Genomic DNA, 20,521 nt, shown 5'->3' on the forward strand with positions numbered 1-20,521 from the left:
GGGCCCGATTCTCTCCCTAGTTACCCTTTTTTCCTTAATATATTTGTAAAACCCTTTGCATTCTCCTTTAATTCTATTTGTCAGACCTATCTCATGTCTGCGTTTTGCCCTTCTGATTTCCCTCTTAAGTATACTCCTACTTCCTTTATACTCTTCTAAGGATTCACCCGATCTATCCTGTCAAAACCAGACATATGCTTCCTTCTTTTTCTGAACCAGACACTCAATTTCTTTAGTCATCTAGAATTCCCAATACTTATCAGCCTTCCCTTTCACCCTGACAGGAATATACTCTCTCTGGACTCTTGTTATCTCATTTCTGAAGGCTTCCCATTTTCCAGCCGTCCCTTTAGCTGCGAACATCTGCCTCCAATCAGCTTTCAAAAGATCTTGCCTAATACAGTCAAAATTAGCCTTTCACCAATTTAGAACATCAACTTTTAGATCTGGTCTATCCTTTTCCATCATTATTTTAAAACAAATAGAATTATGGTCACTGGCCTCAAAGTGCTCCCCCACTGACACCTCACTCACCTGCCCTGCCTTATTTCCTAAGAGTAGGTCAAGGTTTGCACCTTCTCTAGTGGGTGCATCCACAGACTGAATCAGAAAATTGTCTTGTACACACTTAAGAAATTCCTCTCCATCTAAAGCTTTAACACTATGGCAGTCCCAGTCAATGTTTGGAAAGTTAAAATCCCCTGCCATAACTACCCTATTATTCTTACAGATAGCTGAGATCTCCTTACAAGTTTGTTTGGCAATTTCCCTTTAACTATTGGGGGGTCTATAATACAATCCTAATAAGGTGATCATCCCTTTATTATTTCTCAGTTCCACCCAAATAACTTCCCTGGATGTATTTCTGGGAATATCCTCCCTCAGCACAGCTGTAATGCTATCCCTTATCAAAAATGTCACTCCTTCTCCTCTCTTGCCTCCCTTTCTATCCTTCCTGTAGCATTTGTATCCTGGAACATTAAGCTGCCAGCCCTGCCCATCCCTGAGCCATGTTTCTGTAATTGCTATGAGATCCCGGTCCCATGTTCCTAACCATGCCCTGAGTTAATCTGCCTTCCCTGTTAGGCCCCTTGCATTGAAATAAATGCAGTTTAATTTATTAGTCCTACCTTGTCCCTCCTTGCCCTGACTGTTTGACTCACTTCTGTTCTCAGTTGGCCCGTCTGAGATCGAGCTCCCAAAATCCTCCCTGTGATTGTTACCACGTCCCATCCCTGCATTCCTTCAAATCTATGTAGAGTCGTCCCATTCCTAAAACCTGCCCTGTATCTGTCACCTGTCCCAGCTCCACAACCCTCCCTATCTCTGTAAGACACCTCCCACACCCCCTGTCTCAGTTACTACAGCCCGCTGTATCACTAAATGCCAGTAGTCACTATAATATCAGAGTAAGGTGTGAAAGCAGGAATACTGTACTGGGTTAAATGATCAGTCGTGATCATATTGAATGGTGGGACTGACTCTGTGGTCAAATGGCTGATACCTGCTCTTCTTTCCTGTGGTTCTCTATAAACTTACTATTTATATAACCTCCTTCAGTCCCTATAGCCCTCCCTATCTCCATAAACTCTTTCAGTCCCCACGACTCTTCCTATCCATGTAACCTGAATCATTCCCCACAAACCTCCCTAACTCCATAACCTCCAAAAGGACCCACGACCCTCCCTATCTCCATAATCTCATCCAGACCCAACGACCCTCCTGTTCAGAATAAACTCCTTCAGTCCCCATGATCCTCCTGATCTGTGCAACCTCCTTCAGGCCCAACAGCCCTGCAGATCTCTTTGGCCCCTTTCAGTCCCCACATCACTCCCTATCTCCATAATGTCCTTCAATCCCCACGACCCTCCTTATTTCCAAAGCCTCTATTAACTGTTGAACCTGTAAGCTACCTTTTTCAGATTGATAAACACGGACTCCCATAACCCTTTCTGCTGCCAGTCTGAAACCAAACAATGTTAACCTGACAGTAGGTTGGGAGCTGAAATATGTTTGAAAGGATATGTCAATGAACAATAACTGGACCCTTAGAAAAAGAGAATGTGTTTTTGAATCTGGTGGATTTTATTTTTATTGGTGTGAATATAAATGGCAGAATAGATACGGGTGTAGGAGAGGTTGTACCGAGGATACGGTTCATTTGAATTTTCAGAAACCTTTATACAAGTTTCATTAAGGGCTGAAGAGTAACATTGGTAGAGAATAGGGCACCTTAACTGTCAGGAGGTGGGTGAGATATTAGACAAAATAATGTTGTCAGTGTTTACTGTGGAGAAAGACATGGAAGCTCGGGAACCTGGGGAAATAAATAGTGATGTCTTGGAAAGAATCCTCAACAGAGAAGAGAAAGTGCTGGAATCTTAAAACAAATAAAGGTAGATCAATCCTCAGACGCTTATTAGGTCAATCCTTGAATATTCATGGGATGCGAGGGAAGAGATTGCAGTGTCTCTAACAGAGATATTTATATTATCAACAGACACAATGAGTTAACAGAAGACTGGAGGCTAATGCTGTTCCATCACTTAAAGGCTGCAGGGATCAGCCAGGAGATCCCAGCCCAGAGAGCCAGTGCTGGGTAGGTTGTTGGAGGAGATTCTGATAGAAATGAGCTACATATATTTGGAAAGTCAAGGGCTGATTAGAGATAGTCAGCATGGCTTTGTGAGTGGGAAACTGTGTCTCACAAATCGGATTGACTCTTCGAGGAGTTGGCCAAGAGATAGATGAAGGTAGAGCAGTCACCGTTGTCTACATGAACTTCAGCAAAGCATTTGACAAGGTTCCAAGGGATGTAGAACATCTAGTCAAGAGTAAGAAGGAAGCTAACTTATGTTTGAGGAACCAAGGATCAGAAGCAGGGCTCTAGAGAGTTACATGGGGCAGCACGGTGGCTCAGTGGTCAGCACTGCTGCCTCACAGCACTAGGGACGCGATTTCAATTCCAGCCCCAGGCGACTGTCTGTGTGGAGTTTGCACATTCTCTCCATGTCTGTGTGGGCTTCCGACAGGTGCTCCGGTTTCCACCCACAGCCCAAAGATGTGCAGGTTAGGTGAATCAGCCATGCGTTGTTCAAGAAAGGGAATAGAGATAATCCTGGGAATCACAGCCCTGTCAGTCTTCTGTCTGTGATGTGCAGATTATTGGAGAGGACTCTGAGAGACAGGATTTATGATTCATTGAAAAACCATAGTTTGATTAGAGGAAGTCATCATGGCCTTTATAAGGGACAGGTCATGCCTCACAAATCTTATTGAATCCTTTTGAGAATGTGACAAAACACATTTATGGTTCATTGAGAAAGTACAGAGCATGGGATACAGGGAAACCTGCCTGTCTGGCCCATAGAAGACAGAGGATGATGACAGATAGAAATCATTCAGCCTGGAGCTCAGTGACCAGTGGTTTTCTGCAGGGAGAGGTCAAAAAGTCTCTGCTCTTTGTGGTTTTATGAATGAGTGGAAGAATGGGTAAGTAAGTTTGCCAATGACACGAAGGTTGGTGGAGTGGTGAATAGTGTGGATGTCTGCTGGAGGTTGCAATGGGACATTGACAGGATGTAGAGCCGGGCTGAGAAGGGGCAGATGAAGTCAAATCTGGAAAAGTGTGAAGTGCTGCATTCTGGAAGGTGAGACTTGAATGCAGAATGCAGGGGTAAAGGCAGAATACTGAATAGTGTGGAGGAACAGATGGATCTTGGATTTCATGACCAGAGATCCATCAAATTTGCCACCAAGCTGATAGTGTTGTTAAGAAAGAATATGTTGTATTGGCTTTCATTAGCTGGGGGATTGAGTTTTAAAGCCATGAGGTTATGCTGCAGCTCTATGCAGCTCTATACAGCCCTGTTTAGATCCCAATTAGAATATTGTGTTCAGTTTTGTTCCCTTCATTACAGGAAGGATGTGGAAGCTTTAGAGAGGGTAAGGAGGAGATTTACCAGGATGCTACGTGGACTGGAGGGCATGTCTTATGAAGAAAGGTTGAGGGAGCTAAGGCTTTTCTCATTGGAGTGAAGAAGAGTGTGGTGTGATTTGGTAGAGGTGAACAAGATGGTGTGAGGCAAAGATAGAGTGAACAGTGAGAGACCTCTTTATCCCATGGCATGCATGGTACAAGGGGGCATAATTGTAAGGTGATTGGAGGATGGATAAGGGGAGATTTCAGATGTAGGTTCTTAACACAGAGACTGGTGGGTGGGTGTAACGGGACATTGTAACAGACTTTTGGATAGGCACATGGATGATAGCAAAATGAAGGGTATGTAAGTTAGTTTGATCTTCCAGTCGGGTAAAAGATGGGTATGGCATCATGGCCGATGGGTCTTGTGCTGTACTGTTCTGTGCTCTACGTTCTGTCTGGAAAACTGGGTAATAAGCTCAGATCAATGTAAAAGTATATGGCATTCAGGAGGAGCTAGGGAACTGGATACAAAATTGGGCTTGATGGTAGGAGACAGAGGGTGATGGGAGACATGTTGCCTTTCTGACTGGAGACATGTGACCAGCGGTGGAGTGGGTCCCCTTTTGTTTGTCATTTGGATAAATGGTTTGGATGGGAATATTGGTTTTGTGGTCAGTAAGTTTTTTGTGTGACACTGAAATTGATGGTAAAGTGGACAGTGAAGAAAGTTATCTCTGATACAACAGGATGAACAGTACTGCTGGGATAGTGGGCTGAAGAATAGCAGATGTAGTTTAATTAGACAAATGTGAGGTGTTCCATTTTGGTGAAACAAACCAGGGTGGGGCCTGTACAGTTAATGTTCGGGCCCTGGGTAGTGTTGTCAGTCAGAGACCCAGGGATGCAGGTTGACAGTTCTCTGTAAGTGGTGTCACAGGTAGACAGGCTGGTGAAGCAGGGTTTGGGATGGTTACCTTTTTGGGTAGAGCATTGAGAGGAGAAGTTGGGATGTCATGTTGTGGCTGTACAGGACATTGGTGAGGCCACCATAAAAGCATTGTTGACCAGTAGGAACTACTCATCTGGTTCACTTACGTCCTTCAGAGAAGACCATCTGTCATTCTAACCTGGTCTGGCCTGCACGTGACACCAGACCCACAGCAATATGGCTGACTCTGTGCTATACACTGGGTAATTAGCAGTGGGGCAAAGAATGTTAGTCCAATCAATGACATCCTCATCCCATGAATAAATAAATAAAAATACTTATATCCCTCCCTATCTCTGTCAACCCCTCCAGCTGCAGCAATCTGTACTGGCTTTGTAACACCGTTCAGACCCTGACCCCTCTCTGTAACACTCTCACCACCTCCAGCGCCTTCAGCTCTCCTTATTCCTTTTGGGACATAAAACCTTGACAATTATTCCCTCTTCCATCTGACCTCCTCCTGCGAGCGGACCCTTTGCAATCCCTTTAAAACTTACTCCTAAAACATTCTCTCACTTCAGGATCTTATGTACTTTTTGGTGATCCTCTAATACCGATAATCTAATATGATCCTTTTTACTTGAGTGAGGGACCGATGGGGATTTCTTGCTGAGGATTTGTCTGTTTCAATGGAATGTCCTTTTGTTGAGTGTTTTACACTGCTCCTTCAAATGTTTTCCACTGTTCATTGACAGGCACATATTTCAGTCTGTTTAGCCTATTTACCTTGGTCAGTTCTCCTCTCCAACTCATGTTATTGGTTATTTTTGTTTCTAGTTGTAGCTTGTCCTTTCTGTGATTCACTTTAAAACTTTATATTTCTTTAAACTGCATTTTATCACAATTTCGCAGAGGATCTCTCCAGGTGACATTACTCATTCACGAAGTTTTATCACACAATGGTCGCTCTGAGGTAGTTATGTCCCTAGCCAGTTGCACAATTTGTGATTCAAAGAAACACTGAAAACTAATTCTCTGAACTCCTCTTCCAATATCACTCTTGCCAGTGTGAGTGTCCCACATTTTGTGAATATTGATTTTTCCCAAAATTATCACAATGTGTTTGTTAAAAAAATTCCAGTGAGTTCCTGTGTAATGCAGTGATGCCTGTTCGGTGGCTAAAACTGTTCTGCTGCTTGTGTCCTTGGCAAGTAGTAGCCAGAATTTACATTCAGACTGACTCTACTTCATGATCTGAGACCAAATGCTTTCTCTGTAATGCCTTTCTTCGTGTTACCCATTTTGCCTGAGTTTCTGCAAGATTGTGATCCATCAAATATTTATGCCCACCTTTTGTTCACCCTGTAACCATGTCTCTCTGGTGTCTAAACCTCTTTTATCTCAGTGTCGCAAATCCATCTGTCTTATTGATAAGACTTCGTCCATTCAAAACAAAACCATAATTGACTCTTTCCCACAATTTCCTGTAACAAACCTATTCACTGATGTACAGTTTTAGTTAATCGCTGTCCCATCATGTTGCTTTCTGATTGCCTTCAGCCACATCCCCATACTGTTCCAATGCTTCACCTTTTCTCTTTGGATTTGGAAAGCTCCTTTCACCTGAACCCTGTCCCAGCATCCTCTCTGTCAGTTTAAAGCCCTGTCCATAAACCTACTGACATGATTGGCCAGGGAACTGCTCCCAGCGCGGTTCCAGTGGAACCATCGTATTGGATTTTTTAAAAAATCAGGTAGGGGATGTGGGTGTCTCTGGCTGACCAGCCTTTATTGCCCAGCCCTAGCTCCCCTTGAGCTGAGTAGCTCGCTCGGCCATTTCAGAGGGCAATTGAGAGGCAAACACTTTGCTGTGGGCATGTCGTGCAGACCACGTGAGGATGATCAGATCTCGTTGATGAAAGGACAAGTGGGCAGCACGGTGGCTCAGTGATTCGCTTTCCTGCCTCACAGCGCCAGGGCCCCAGGTTCGATTCCAGCCATGGGTGACTGTGTGGAGTTTGCACATTCTCCCTGTGTCTGCGTGAATCTCTGGATGCTCCAGTCAGGCGAATTGGCCATGCTAAATTGCCCATAATGTTAGGTGTATTAGGTCGAGGGGGATGGGTCTGAGTGGGTTACTGTTTGGAGGGATGGTGTGGACTGGTTTGGTCAAAAGGCCTGTTTCCACACTGTAGGGAATCTAATCTCAGGGATTGCGATTTTTGTACATCAGCAATGGTTTCATATTTGTTTATTGATTGTTAATTGCTATTTTTAAAATTATTGGTTTTAAATTCCACCGTATCTTATGATGGGATTCAAACCTGCCTCCACTGAACATTAGCTGATGTTTTGAACAAATGCCCTAACAATAATGTTATCAGGCCATCACTTCACCTGCTCACTGGTTGCTCATCCCTTAGCACTGACACATGAAGCTAAACCCATTCTTCCAACATGATTGTGTGATCCTGAAGTCTTCCAGCACTCCAGTGATATCACTCAGTCTCTCTCCATGTGGTATCCCTCACTGTGTGGGTCTAATTGCTGCCTCTGTCAGCGTCTCTCACTCTTGCAGCTACTCTAGATCCTGAGCCAACAGAATTCTCCACTCCAGAGAGATGCAACAGCACAGGCCAGGGATGGAGACTGGGATTTTCCAGATATCTGTGGGGCTTATTTCCATTCTCCTTGTGTAACCCTCACTGCATCAGTCTAATTTCCCATTCTGTCTATTTCTCTGTCTCCTGTAGGTACTCAGGAAGTTGCTGACTCAATAGACTTCCCAACTGCTGGGTGTCTCATCCATCACCTCATTGTCTCTCTGGCTGACCAACCATCTTCAAAGGGAAGGGAAATCTGGAGCCTTCAATAAATCCTGCAGTGAGGTAAGATCACTCACAGTGCACAGAGCAGAGAGCAATGAGAGGGCTCCAAACATCGGCTAACAAGACATGACATCGATACAGTGCTGGATGGGGAGCACAGTATAGACACACCCCATGCTCAATCACCAGATCTACTTTAACTTATGTTGCACTGAGACAGCATCGGGAGTTCATAGTTATCAATCCAGTCCTGTGCTGTCTTAGTGAGCATCAGGACAACAGAGGGGAGAGTAGGCCTCCGACGAGAGGTTGTGAATGCTGCCTGGGATCTTTCTGTTCTGTGTTCTCCCTCCAACACTGTACTAAGACTCACTACTCTGCAACACTGTATCTGTGGCATGGCTTGTGCACCAGTGCCTTCAGTCATTTTTAACTCCTAAAATAGTCCCTGTCCCTGTAACCTCCTCCCTTTCCTGTAGTCCCTCCACATATTTGAAATGTACTGCATTCCAGAATACCATCCCCATCGCTGTAACTTGCTTCAGTGTCTACAACATGCCTTATTTTGGTACACTAATCCTCTTTAGCTGGATACAGAGTGATACAGCACGGAAACAGAACCTGTGGTCCAACCCTCAATGCTGCCCATGTTACCTAAACTGAATGACTCTCATTTGCCTGCATTTGGCCCTTATCTCTTCAAACCTTCTCCTCTCCATGTACCTGCCCAAATGTCTTTTCCATGCTGTACAATTGTTCTTGTTTCTCCCCTGTGCCTGAGGCAGTCTGTTCCGTCTATGCACCATCCCCTGTGGATAATGATCCCCCTCAGCTCCCTCTTTGAATCCTTGCTCTCTCACCTCCTGTTTATACCCTCTAGTTTTGGACTCACCTACCCTTGGTTATTCACCATTCTTAGGGTCACCCCGTGGTCTCCTCTGCCCAAGGGAAATATTTAGGACAATGTTACAAATATTTCTAATGTATGTAACAAAGTGCTGGCCAATTTTGGCAAATGTGCCAAATGTAGCTTTCCCCACCCTGTCCACCTGTGATGCCACTTCCGAGGAACAATGTAACTTGCACCCCCTGGTCTCTCTCTCTCTCTGTTCAACAACCCTGACCAGAACCATTCCATTAACTGTATTGGACCTCCCTGGTTTGTCTTAACTAAATCCAACAGCTGAATTAAACTCCATCTTTCATTCCTTGGTCCACTGGCCCAGTTGGTCAAGATCCCCTTTGATAACCGTATTTACTGCCCACGACACCATTCATTTGATCATCAACAAACTTTCGCACAATCACTCCTATATTTTCAATAGACAATAGACAATAGATGCAGGAGTAGGCCATTCTGCCCTTCGAGCCTGCACCGCCATTCAATATGATCATGGCTGATCATTCCTAATCAGTATCTTGTTCCAGCCTTATCTCCATACCCCTTGACTCCACTATCTTTAAGAGCTCTATCCAATTCTTTCTTAAAAGAATCCAGAGACTGGGCCTCCACTGCCCTCTGGGGCAGAGCATTCCACACAGCCACCACTCTCTGGGTGAAGTAGTTTCTCCTCATCTCTGTCCTAAATGGTCTACCCCGTATTTTTAAGTTGTGTCCTCTGGTTCGGCACTCCCCCATCAACGGAAATATGTTCCCTCCTGCCAGAGTGTCCAGTCCTTTCATAAGCCTATACGTTTCAATCAGATCCCCTCTCAGTCTTCTAAACTCAAGGGTATACAAGCCCAGTCGCTTCAGTCTTTCCGTGTAAGGCAATCCTGCCATTCCAGGAATTGACCTCGTGAACCTACGCTGCACTCCCTCAATAGCCAGAATGTCTTTCCTCAAATTTGGAGACCAGAACTGTCCACAGTACTCCAGGTGTGGTCTCACCAGGGCCCTGTACAGCTGCAGAAGCACCTCTTTGCTTCTATACTCAATCCCTCTTGTTATGAAGGCCAGCATGCTATTAGCCTTCTTCACGACCTGCTGTACCTGCATGCTTGCCTTCATTGACTGGTGGACAAGAACACCCAGATCTCTCTGAACAGCCCCTTTACCTAATTTGATACCATTGAGGTAGTAATCTGCCTTCCTGTTCTTGCCACCAAAGTGGATAACCAGACATTTATCCACATTAAACTGCATCTGCCATGCATCTGCCCACTCACCTAACTTGTCCAGGTCACGCTGTAATCCCCTAACATCCTCATCACATTTCACCCTACCACCTAGCTTTGTGTCATCAGCAAATTTGCTAATGTTATTGCTGATACCATCTTCTATATCATTTACATATATTGTAAAAAGCTGCGGTCCCAGCACGGATCACTGCGGTACCCCACTGGTCACTGCCTGCCATTTCGAAATGGAGCCGTTAATCACTACCCTTTGTTTCCTATTAGCCAACCAATTCTCTATCCAATCTAGTACTTTGCCCCCAATCCCGTGCGCCCTAATTTTACTCACTAACCTCTTGTGTGGGACTTTATCAAAAGCTTTCTGAAAGTCCAGGTACAGTACATCCACTGGATCTCCCTCGTCCATCTTCCGAGTTACATCCTCAACCAAATCGTTTATGTCGATGATGCACATCAGTGGACCCAGCCCTGATTCTTTCTTCAATAATGGAATCAAACTATATTCTTGTCATAGAGCCATACAGCATGGAAACTGACCCTTCAGTTGATACCCACCATAACCTAAAACGAAACTCTTCCCAGCTGCCTGTTGCTGGCCCATATCACTCCAACCCTTCCCTATTCACCTGTTTATCCAAATATCTTTTAAATGTTGTAATTGTACCCACATCAACCCCTTTCTCAGGAAGTTCATTCCACACTCAAACCACCCTCTGTGTGGCAAATTGCCCCATGTCTTTTTTTTTGAACATCTCTCTCCTCTAACCTTAAAAATGTGGCCCCTCCTCTTGAGACTCCCCCATCCTGAGGAAAAGGCAACGACCATTCAATTGATCTATATACCTCATTTTTTTTCATAAACCTTTATAGCATCATGTCTCAACGTCCAGGCTCCAGTGAAAAAAGACTCAGCCTATCCAGCCATTTTTCATAACTCAATCCTTCCATACCCAGCAATATCTTGGTAAATCTCTTCTGAACCCCCTGCAGCTTAATAATATCCTCCCTGTTAACTGGGCGACCAGAACTGGACAGAGTATTGAAAAACAGGCCTCACAAATATCTGCACAATCTCAACATGACGTCCCAAATCCTCCACTCAATGGACTGAGCAATAGTCAGGCATGCCAAGCACTGTCTTATCCATCCTGTGATGCAAGCTTCAAGGATTATGTACCTGAACCCGGAGGTCCCTCTGCTCTATAACACTAACCGAGGCCCGAACATTAATTGTATAATCTCTACCCTTGCTTGTTTTACAAAATGCATTACTTTGTATTTATTCAGATTGAATTCCATCTCTAGTTTTTCAGCCCATTCACTCCCTCCATCAAGATCCCTTTGTAATCTCAGAAAACATTCTTCACTGTCCATGATGCCACCCTCCAGCCTGCCAGCCCATCACACAGGGCTGTCGGTAGTATATATACCTTTGCTAGGGGCTCCACAGTTTCTTCCCCAGCATCCCACAATGTCCTGTGATACACTTAATCAGGTTCTGGGAATTGCCATAGCTTTGTGTTTTAAAACCTCCAGCACCACCTCTTTTATAACATGCACTCTTCTCAAGTCATAGAGATATACAGCATTGAAACAGACCCTTCAGTCCCCAACTCGTCCAGGCTTACCAGAAGATCTAAATAAATCCATTCCCTTTTCCAGCATTTAGCCCATATACGTCTACACCCTTACTATTCAGATGCCCATCCAGATACCTTTTAAATGTTGTAATTGTATCAGTCTCCATTACTTTGTCTCTCAGATCATTCCATACACACATCACCATGTGTGTGAAGAAGGTGTCCCTTCAGTCCCTCTGGAAACCATTCACCTCTAACCTTAAACTTATGCCCTCTAGTTTTGGGCTCCCCAACTTCTGGGAAAAGGCCTTGAATGTTTACCCTATCCATGCCCCTCATGTTTATATAAACCACTGTAAGGTCATCCCTCAGTCTCCGATTCTCCAGTGACAGTAACCCCAGCTTATTCAGCAACAACCTGGGCAATATCTTGTAAATCTTTTCTGAGCCCTTTCAAGTTTCACAATATCCTTCCTGTAGCAGAGAGACTGGAATTGCAGAGAACTCCAATTGTGGTCTAATGTATTACTCTTGTTCCCTGAGTTCCCTAGTCTTTCTCCACAGTAAGTTCTGGAATGAAAAAAATTGTTTAGGATCTTAGAAAATATCCTGCAGTTCCACACATCGATGGCCTCATTGATCTTTAATGGCCACAATTTTGTCCTGAGTTACTTATGCACTCATAATATACTGATACAATCACTTTTGGATTCCCCTTTCCTTCTCTGCTGAGGCTCCTTCATTTAGCCTTTCTCCATTCCTGTTTTCTACTCAAAGTGTATTCCTACAGCCCCTGTATATCCTCAGGGATTCCCTTGATCCAGCTGGCTATACCTGACATGTTGCCCCCTTTTCCTTGACCAGACCCTCAATGGACAGCCAGTGTTTCCGAATGCTGTCAGCATTGAGCTGCACACAAACAGGAAAATGCTGGCGCTGATCGATCAGTTTATCTCACTTTTAAAATATTCTCACTTGCCAAACTTCCTTTTCCCTGTAAATAATTCCCTTCCCCAATCACATTTTGAAAGTTCCTGGCTAATACAATCAAGATTGGTCAGGCTCCATTTTATAACTTGCACTTGTGGACCAGGCCTGTCCTTTTCCAAAGCTATTTTCAAACTACTAGAACTGTGGTCACTTTGGCGAAACACTTTCCCACTCACATCTCAGTCCCTTTCCCTACCTTAATTCCTAAGGGGAGGTCAGGTTTTGCCCCTTTTCTCTTTTCAGGCCATTTACATATTGATTGGGAGTTTTCTGGAACACAATTACCAAATTCCTCCCTTACAAACGCAGTCCCAGTCTAGGTTTGGAAAGTTTAAAAACCCCAACCATAACAGCCTTATTATTATGGTTGATATTTAAGATGTTCCGACATATTTGTTCCTCAGTCTGCCACAGATTTTCAGGGTCAGCAGTCCGATCGTTTCTGAGTGATGACCTGTTCTTATTTCTCTGTTCCACTAACATAATTTCACTGGGCGATCCCACAGGAATATCCTCTCTACGTACTGTTGTGATGAATCATGTAATCAAAACCCACCACCACACGTCCTCTCTTGCCTCCCCTTCCTGCAGCATCTCTACCTTGAAACAATGAACTGCCAGTCCTGCCCCTCCATCAGCTTTGTTTCTGTAATAACTATAATATCCCAGACCCATGTTCTAATCCATGCCCTGAGTTCATCTTCCTTAGCTGTCAGGTCCCTTGCATTGAAATAAATGCAGTTTAATCATCAGTTTATCCCCATTCCCTGCTATGTTCTTGCCTGCCTTGTCTGCTGAAATTGCTGTCTTTAACTCGTGTACCAGCCTCAATCTTCTTTCTGGCCTTACGTTTATTTAAGGTCCAACACCCTGCCAGACTGGGTTATATCCTCTCGAGCAGCTCTAGCAATTCACCCCACCAGGATATGGGTCCCTCTCCCGCTCCCAGTTGAGGTGCCTTTCCCACCCTGTCTCCCTGTGCTGACACCTTCAGGGATCTATGGACTTGTCCACCAAGGTCCCTGTATTCCTCAGTACTCCGCAATGACCTACCGTTTATTATGTCTGTACTTTGCTTATCGTACCTCCCACAGAGTATTACCTCACTTCAATCAGAACTAAACTCTGTTTAGATTATCATCCGATCGACATCGGACTGCAGACGGAGACCATCCTCCTCACTGTGAACAACACTCTCACCTTTCATGTCATCTGCAAACTGACTAATGATACCTTCTGCTTTCACATCTGAGTTATTAATGTTCAATGATTCCTGCACAGTTCCCTGTGGTACACCCGGTGGTGAAAATATTCTATCCACCAATTTTGCATCCAATTTGCCAACTTGCCTTGGAACCCAGTCCTTTTGGACCAGCCTTCCATGTTAGATCTTGTTTAAGGACTTATTCAAGTCCATGTAAACCACATCATCTGCACTGCCCTCATCAATATACTAAAGCACCATTAAAAAAAAAACTGAACTGAATTCCTCAGACAGTATCTTCCTCTACCAAATCCGTGATGACGAAACCGAGTTGATCCTTACCTTTGCAAGTGTTGATTCATCCTCACAGTAGTTTCCAATAATGTCCCACCCCCTGCTGTTAGACTATCTGCTCTGTAATTACCTGGCCTATCCCTGCTGCCCTTCTTGAACAAAGGAACCACATTAGCGATCCTCCAGTCATTCAGCACTTCACCTGTGGCCAGCAAAGTATTATATTTATCCACCAGGGCCCCAGCAATCTCTGGGTAATTAGCATGGGGTCAAAGAATGCTGGTTCAGGCAGTGACACACATCCCATGAATGAATAAATAAAAATACATATGTCCCTCCCTACCTCTGCAAACCCCTCCAGCTGTAACAATCCGTACTGGCTTTGTAACACCGTTCAGGCCCTGACCACTCTCTGCAACACTCTCACCACCTCCAGCACCTTCACCTCTCCATGTTTGTATCGTGTCATTAAACCTTGACAACGATTCCCCTTCCCATTGCCCTCCTCCTGCGAGCAGACCCATTGCAATCCCTTTAAAACTTACTCTAAAACTCTCTCTCACTTCAGGATTTTAAGTACTTTGTGGTGATCTTCTCAGCCTCATAATCTAATATGATCCATTTTGTCCTGAGTGAGGGACCAGTGGGGATTTCTTGCTGAGTTTTTGTCTGTTTCAGTGGAATGTCCTTTTGTTGAGTATTTTACACTGTTCTTTCAAATGTTTTCTACTGTTCATTTACAGGCACATATTTCAGTCTGTTTCGCCTCTTTACCTTGGTCAGTTCTCCATTCAAACTCATGTCATTGGCTATTTTTGTTTCTAGTTGTAGCTTGTCCTTTCTGTGATTCACTTTAAAACTTTATATTTCTTTAAACTGCACTTTATCACAATTTCCCAGAGGATCTCTCCAGGTGACATTACTCATTCACTACGTTTTATCACACAACAGTCGCTCTGAGACAGTTACGTCCCTCACCAGTTGCACAATGTGTTATTTTAAGAAACACTGAAAAAAATTCTCTGAACTCCTCTTCCAATATCACTGTTGTCAGTGTTATTGTCCCAGACTTTGCGAATATTGACGTTTCACTAAATGTTCACCATGCCGTTATTAAAAATTCCAATGAATTCCTATTTATTGCAGTGACGAGCCATGAAATGCTGTTCGGTGGGTGGTCTAAAGACTGACTCTCCTTCATGATCTGATGCCAAATGCTTTCTCTGTAATGCCTTTCTTACCCATTATTGTTAGCGTCGTCCATTTTGCCTGAATTTGCAAAAGGTTGTGAACCATTGAATATTTACGTTCCACCTTTTGTTCGCCCTGTAACCACATCTCCCTGGTGTCTAAATCTCTTTTATCTCTGTGTCACAAACCCATCTACCTTGTTGCAGAGACTTTGTCCATTAATAAAAAACATAATTTACTCGTTCCCACAATTCCCTGTCACAAATGGATTTGCTGATCTACAGTTTTAGTTAAACTCTGTCCCATCCTGTTCCTTTCTGTTGTCTTCAGTCACATTCCCACGCTGCTCTGATGCTTCACCTTTTCTCTTTGGATTTGGAAAGCTCCTTTCACCTGAAGCCTGTCCCTGCATCCTCTCTGTCAGTTTAAAGCCCTGTCCATAAATCTACCAACGTGATTGGCCAGGACATTGTTCCACTGGAACTGTGCTGGGACCAATCTGAATGGGTTTTTTTAAAAATCAGGTATGGGATGTGGGTGTCTCTGTCTGACTAGCCTTTATTGCCCATCCCTTGCTGCCCTTGAGCTAAGCAGGTGGCTCGCCCATTTCACAGGGTCATTGAGAGGCAAACACTTTGCTGTGGGTATGTCGTGCAGATCACATGAGAGTGAACTGTTGTCTTTCTCTGAAGGTCAAGTGTTTGGATTTTTATCAATACTTATTTATGGATTGTCAATTCCAATTTTTAAAACATATATTCATTTAAAATTCCACATGGTTAGAAGTTAGAAAGAAGAAGGGGGTGGTCACTTTGTTGGGACTGTATTGTAGACTGTTGTAGACCCAACAGATACCAGAGGAGCAGCTGTGTAGAGAGATTGCAGATAACTATAGGAATAATAGAGGAGTGCAGGCTGGAGATTTTAATATTCCCTGTATTGACTGGGCCACCTCGAGTATAAAAAGCACTGGCCAGAGGGCGATTTTTCAAATGTGTCCAAGGAAGGTTCCTAAATCAATATGCAGAGGGCCCTACTCTACTCAGGCAGGTGCAACACTGGACCTCCCCTCAGAAAACGAGGTCGGGCAAGTGACTGAAGTGTCATTCAGAGAGCACTTTGGGTCCAGTGCCCACAACTGTCTTCGTTTTAACATAGTTATGGAAAAAGATCAGCAGGTCCACAGATTGAAGAGGAAAACTGGAACAGGGCCAGGTTTGGGGCCATTCTGCAGGATCTGGCCAGTGTCAATGCCGTGAATTTAAAATTGCACAATGCCCAGTTATAATCCAACTCACTTTGGAAGCGCTGGTGATCACTGTAACAGATGAAAGGCATAAACTAAATTTGTTTGATATTATATTCCATGACACTGCCATCCTGTTGCTATAAATTCTCTACCTTAGGATTGTGCTCCACAACCACCTGATGAAGGAGCAGTGCTCTGAAAGCTAGTGCTTTCAAATAAACCAGTTGGACTGGAACCGAGTGTTGAGTGATTTTTAACTTAGTACATCCCCAGTCCGACACCAGCACCTCCACATTAAGATTCTAATCGATTGGGTGAGTCTGTTTGAAGGAAAAGGAACAACTGGCAAATGGGAGGCTTTTCAAAGTGTGATCTCAAGAATCCAGGACCAGTATGCCCCATTGGGGTAAAGGGAAAAGCTGGTAGGGTTAGGGATCCTTGGCTGGTGAGGGATAATAAGGCTCTGGTCTTGAAATGAAGACTGCATGCATTGGGTTTAAGATTTCCACATCTACATATTCTTAAAGACACGATCAATCTGTGGAGACCCTACAATCCTCTCAGTCCCTGTAATACTATCAATCTGCAGAAGTCATTCCAATGCCTGTGACTCTTTCAATACAGTTCCTACAAGACCCACTATCGATGTGATATCTTTTCATTGCCAGCACCCACCCTGTCAATGTAAGCTCCTCCAGTGTCTCCATCCATCTACTCATTTTCCTAATCTTCTCCAGCTCTTCCATGTGTAAACATCACCATTGAGGAGAAAGTGAGGACTGCAAATACTGGAGATCAGAGCTGAAAATGTGTTTCTGGAAAAGCGCAGCAGGTCAGGCAGCATCCAAGGAACAGGAGAATCGACGTTTCGGGCATAAGCCCTTCTTAAGGAATGAGGAAAATGTGTCCAGCAGGCTAAGATAAAAGGTAGGGAGGAGGGACTTGGGGGAGGGGCGTTGGAAATGCAATAGGTGGAAGGAGGTCAAGGTGAGGGTGATAGGCCGGAGTGGGGTGGGGGCAGAGAGGTTAGGAAGGCAGAGCTGAGTTCGAGGGATTTGACGGAGACAAGGTGGGGGTAGGGGAAATGAGGAAACTGGAGAAATCTGAATTCATCCCTTGTGGTTGGAGGGTTCCCAGGCGGAAGATGAGGCGCTCTTCCTCCTGCTGTCGTGTTGCTATGGTCTGGCGATGGAGGATTCCAAGGACCTGTATGTCCTTGGTGGAGTGGGAGGGGGAGTTGAAGTGTTGAGCCACTGGGTGGTTGGGTTGGTTGGTCCGGGTGTCCCAGAGGTGTTCTCTGAAACGTTCCGCAAGTAGGCGGCCTGTCTCCCCAATATAGAGGAGGCCACATCGGGTGCAGCGGATGCAATAAATGATGTGTGTGGAAGTGCAGGTGAATTTGTGGTGGATATGGAAGTATCCCTTGGGGCCTTGGAGGGAAGTGAAGGGGGGAGGTGTGGGTGCAAGTTTTGCATTTCTTGCGGTTGCAGGGGAAGGTGCCGGGAGTGGAGATTGCGTTGGTGAGGGGGGGGGGGGGGGGGGGGGTGGACCTGACGAGGGAGTCATGGAGGGAGTGGTCTTTTCGGAATGCTCTGATATCTATGTTAAACCTTCCGCCAATTACCTTAAATTTATGTTCCCTTGTGAGAGCCATTTTGCCATGGGATGTAGTCTCTGGTTGTCCACTCTATCTATGCCTCTCATTCCCTTGTACACCTCTATCAATTTACCATTATTCCTCCTTCGCTGTGATCAGAAAAGCCCTAGCTTCCACAATCTACCTTCTATGGGCATGCCCTCCAGTCCAGGCCGCATCCTGCTAAATCTCCTCTGCACTGTCTTTAAAGCTTCCACGTCCTTCCTACAATGAAGCGAACAGAACTGTTAACAATATTCGAAGTGTGGTCTAACTGGGGTTCGGTAGAGCTTCAGCAAAATCTCACATCTCTTAAATTCAATCCCCCTGCTAATGAAAGCCAATACACCATCCGCCTTCTTAACAGCCTGTCAACTTGGGTGGGAACCTGAGGGACACAGGATCCCTTTGTTCCTGCACGCTGCTAAGAATCCTGCCTTTAACCACGTAAAGGTTTTCTGCAGAATCCTCCAATCTAAAACTATCCCTATCTTTGTAAGTTCCTCCAGTCCCTACAACACTCATAAACTGTGAAACCTCCAAGTCCATATATTCCTTATGTCTGCAAAATCCTCCCATCCTGATGTCCCTCCATATCTCTGTAACCCCCACCATCCTCCAGTGCTCTTCTGGGGAACATTGCAGAGGAAGGAGGAGTTGGAGAGTCTGGGCCATGTTACGAGGTATGAAGGGCTGCAGAACCTGGAGGATGGTACAAATGTTGGAAGGGACGTGGGACTTGTAGAAGGTTAGAAGTTCCGGGATTCATTGAACCTGCAGGATGGGACAGGGGATGGCTTGTGGAACCTGGAGGATATTATCATTTGAACCACAGGTAATTTTTGATTGGACCATTCAGCCGATCTTACAGCCATAGAGATGTACAGCATGGAAACAGATCCTTCACTCGAACCCAGCCATGGCGACAGGATATTCCAACCCAATCTAGTCCCACCTGCCAGTACCTGGCCTATCTCCCTCCAAACCCTTTCTATTCATATATCCATCCAAATTCTTCTTAAATGTTGCAATTGTACCATCTGTAAGATTGGCTGAAAGATCCAATCAAACATTATCTGTGATTCAAATCATAACATCCTCCAGGTTCCACAACCCATTCATGATCCCATCCTGCAGATCAGATATCCCAACCCAATGTAGTCCCACCTGCTAGCACCCAGCCCATCTCCCTCTAAACCCTTCCTATTCAGATACCCATCCAGATGCCTTTTAACTGATGCAGTTGTACTCGCCTCCACCACTTCCTCTGGCAGCTCATTCCATATATGTACTATGCTCTGCGTGAAAAAGTTGCCCCTTTTTATCTTTTATATCTTCTGACTCTCACCCTAAACCTCGCCCTATAATTCTGGACTCGCACACCCCAGGAGAAAGTCTTTGTCTATTTACCCTATCCATGCCCCTCTTGATTTTATAAACCTCTATAAGGTCACCCTCAGCCTCCGACTCTCCAGGAAAAACAACCATCACCTGTTCAAACTCTCCCTATATCTCATCCCTGACAATGCTGTTGTAAATCTTTTCTGGACCCTTTCAAGTTTCAGAAAATCCTTCCGATCGGAAGTAGAACAGAGTTGCATGTAGCATTCCAAAAGTGGCCTCACCACTGTCTTGTACAGCCGCAACATGACCTCCCAACTCCTGGACTCAATACTCTGACCAATAAAGGAATCTATACCAAGTTCTTCCTTCGTTATCCTAACTACCTGTGACTACACTGTCAAGGAATCTGTATTTCATTTGAAAAGTTGCACAGACAGGTAGAGAGGTCCGAGGTCTTCTGGGTAATGCTAGTTCAGTCTAAGCTGGTAGGCAGAGCCAGTGAAATATTTGCAGCGCTGTCTGATGAATGGTCGAGAGATAATGCACATGTCAAACAGGCTATTTTAAGTGCTTATGGATTGCTGATGAAAGGGAAGCCACTACAATTCCCTTTACTGTACCATGGCTATCAGTCAAAGCTCCTTCAGGTCTATATCCTCCGAATTGTTGAAACCTGCTCTCACCATTGCAACTCCTATTATTTCCTAACATTGTTGAGCCTCTAAAAGCTTCCCGATCGGGTTAATCTCCTCCACTGCATACATCACTCCTAGTCTGTGTAATCTCTTCAATTCCTTCAGTTCCTATATACCTATGTATAGGTGTGACTGCTTTGTGGCCATTGTATCCTCATTTATATCTGCAAAAGGCTCTGCTCACTGTAGCACATCCTATGCTCATAAGTGAATCTGGTCTCTCATAAGACTCTCTATCACTCTCTCCTCCAGTCTCTGTAAGTTTCCCTATCCCTGTCGTATCATGCAGCATGCACACCACTCACTCTCTCTGACATACCTTCCAGTGCATAAATTCATCTCTCCTTCTAACTGTATTCAGTCTACAACTTCATCCCTGTCCGTGCAACATCCTCCAGTCCATATCCTCCTCTCTATTGCTACAGCATTCTCCAGCTTATATCATCTTCCATGTGCTTGCCACATACTCCAGTCCATACTACCCACCCTTTCCCTGTAATATTCTCCAGTCCATACCA

Source organism: Chiloscyllium punctatum, chromosome 33 (genome assembly GCF_047496795.1).
Source record: "Chiloscyllium punctatum isolate Juve2018m chromosome 33, sChiPun1.3, whole genome shotgun sequence".
Taxonomy (NCBI): domain Eukaryota; kingdom Metazoa; phylum Chordata; class Chondrichthyes; order Orectolobiformes; family Hemiscylliidae; genus Chiloscyllium; species Chiloscyllium punctatum.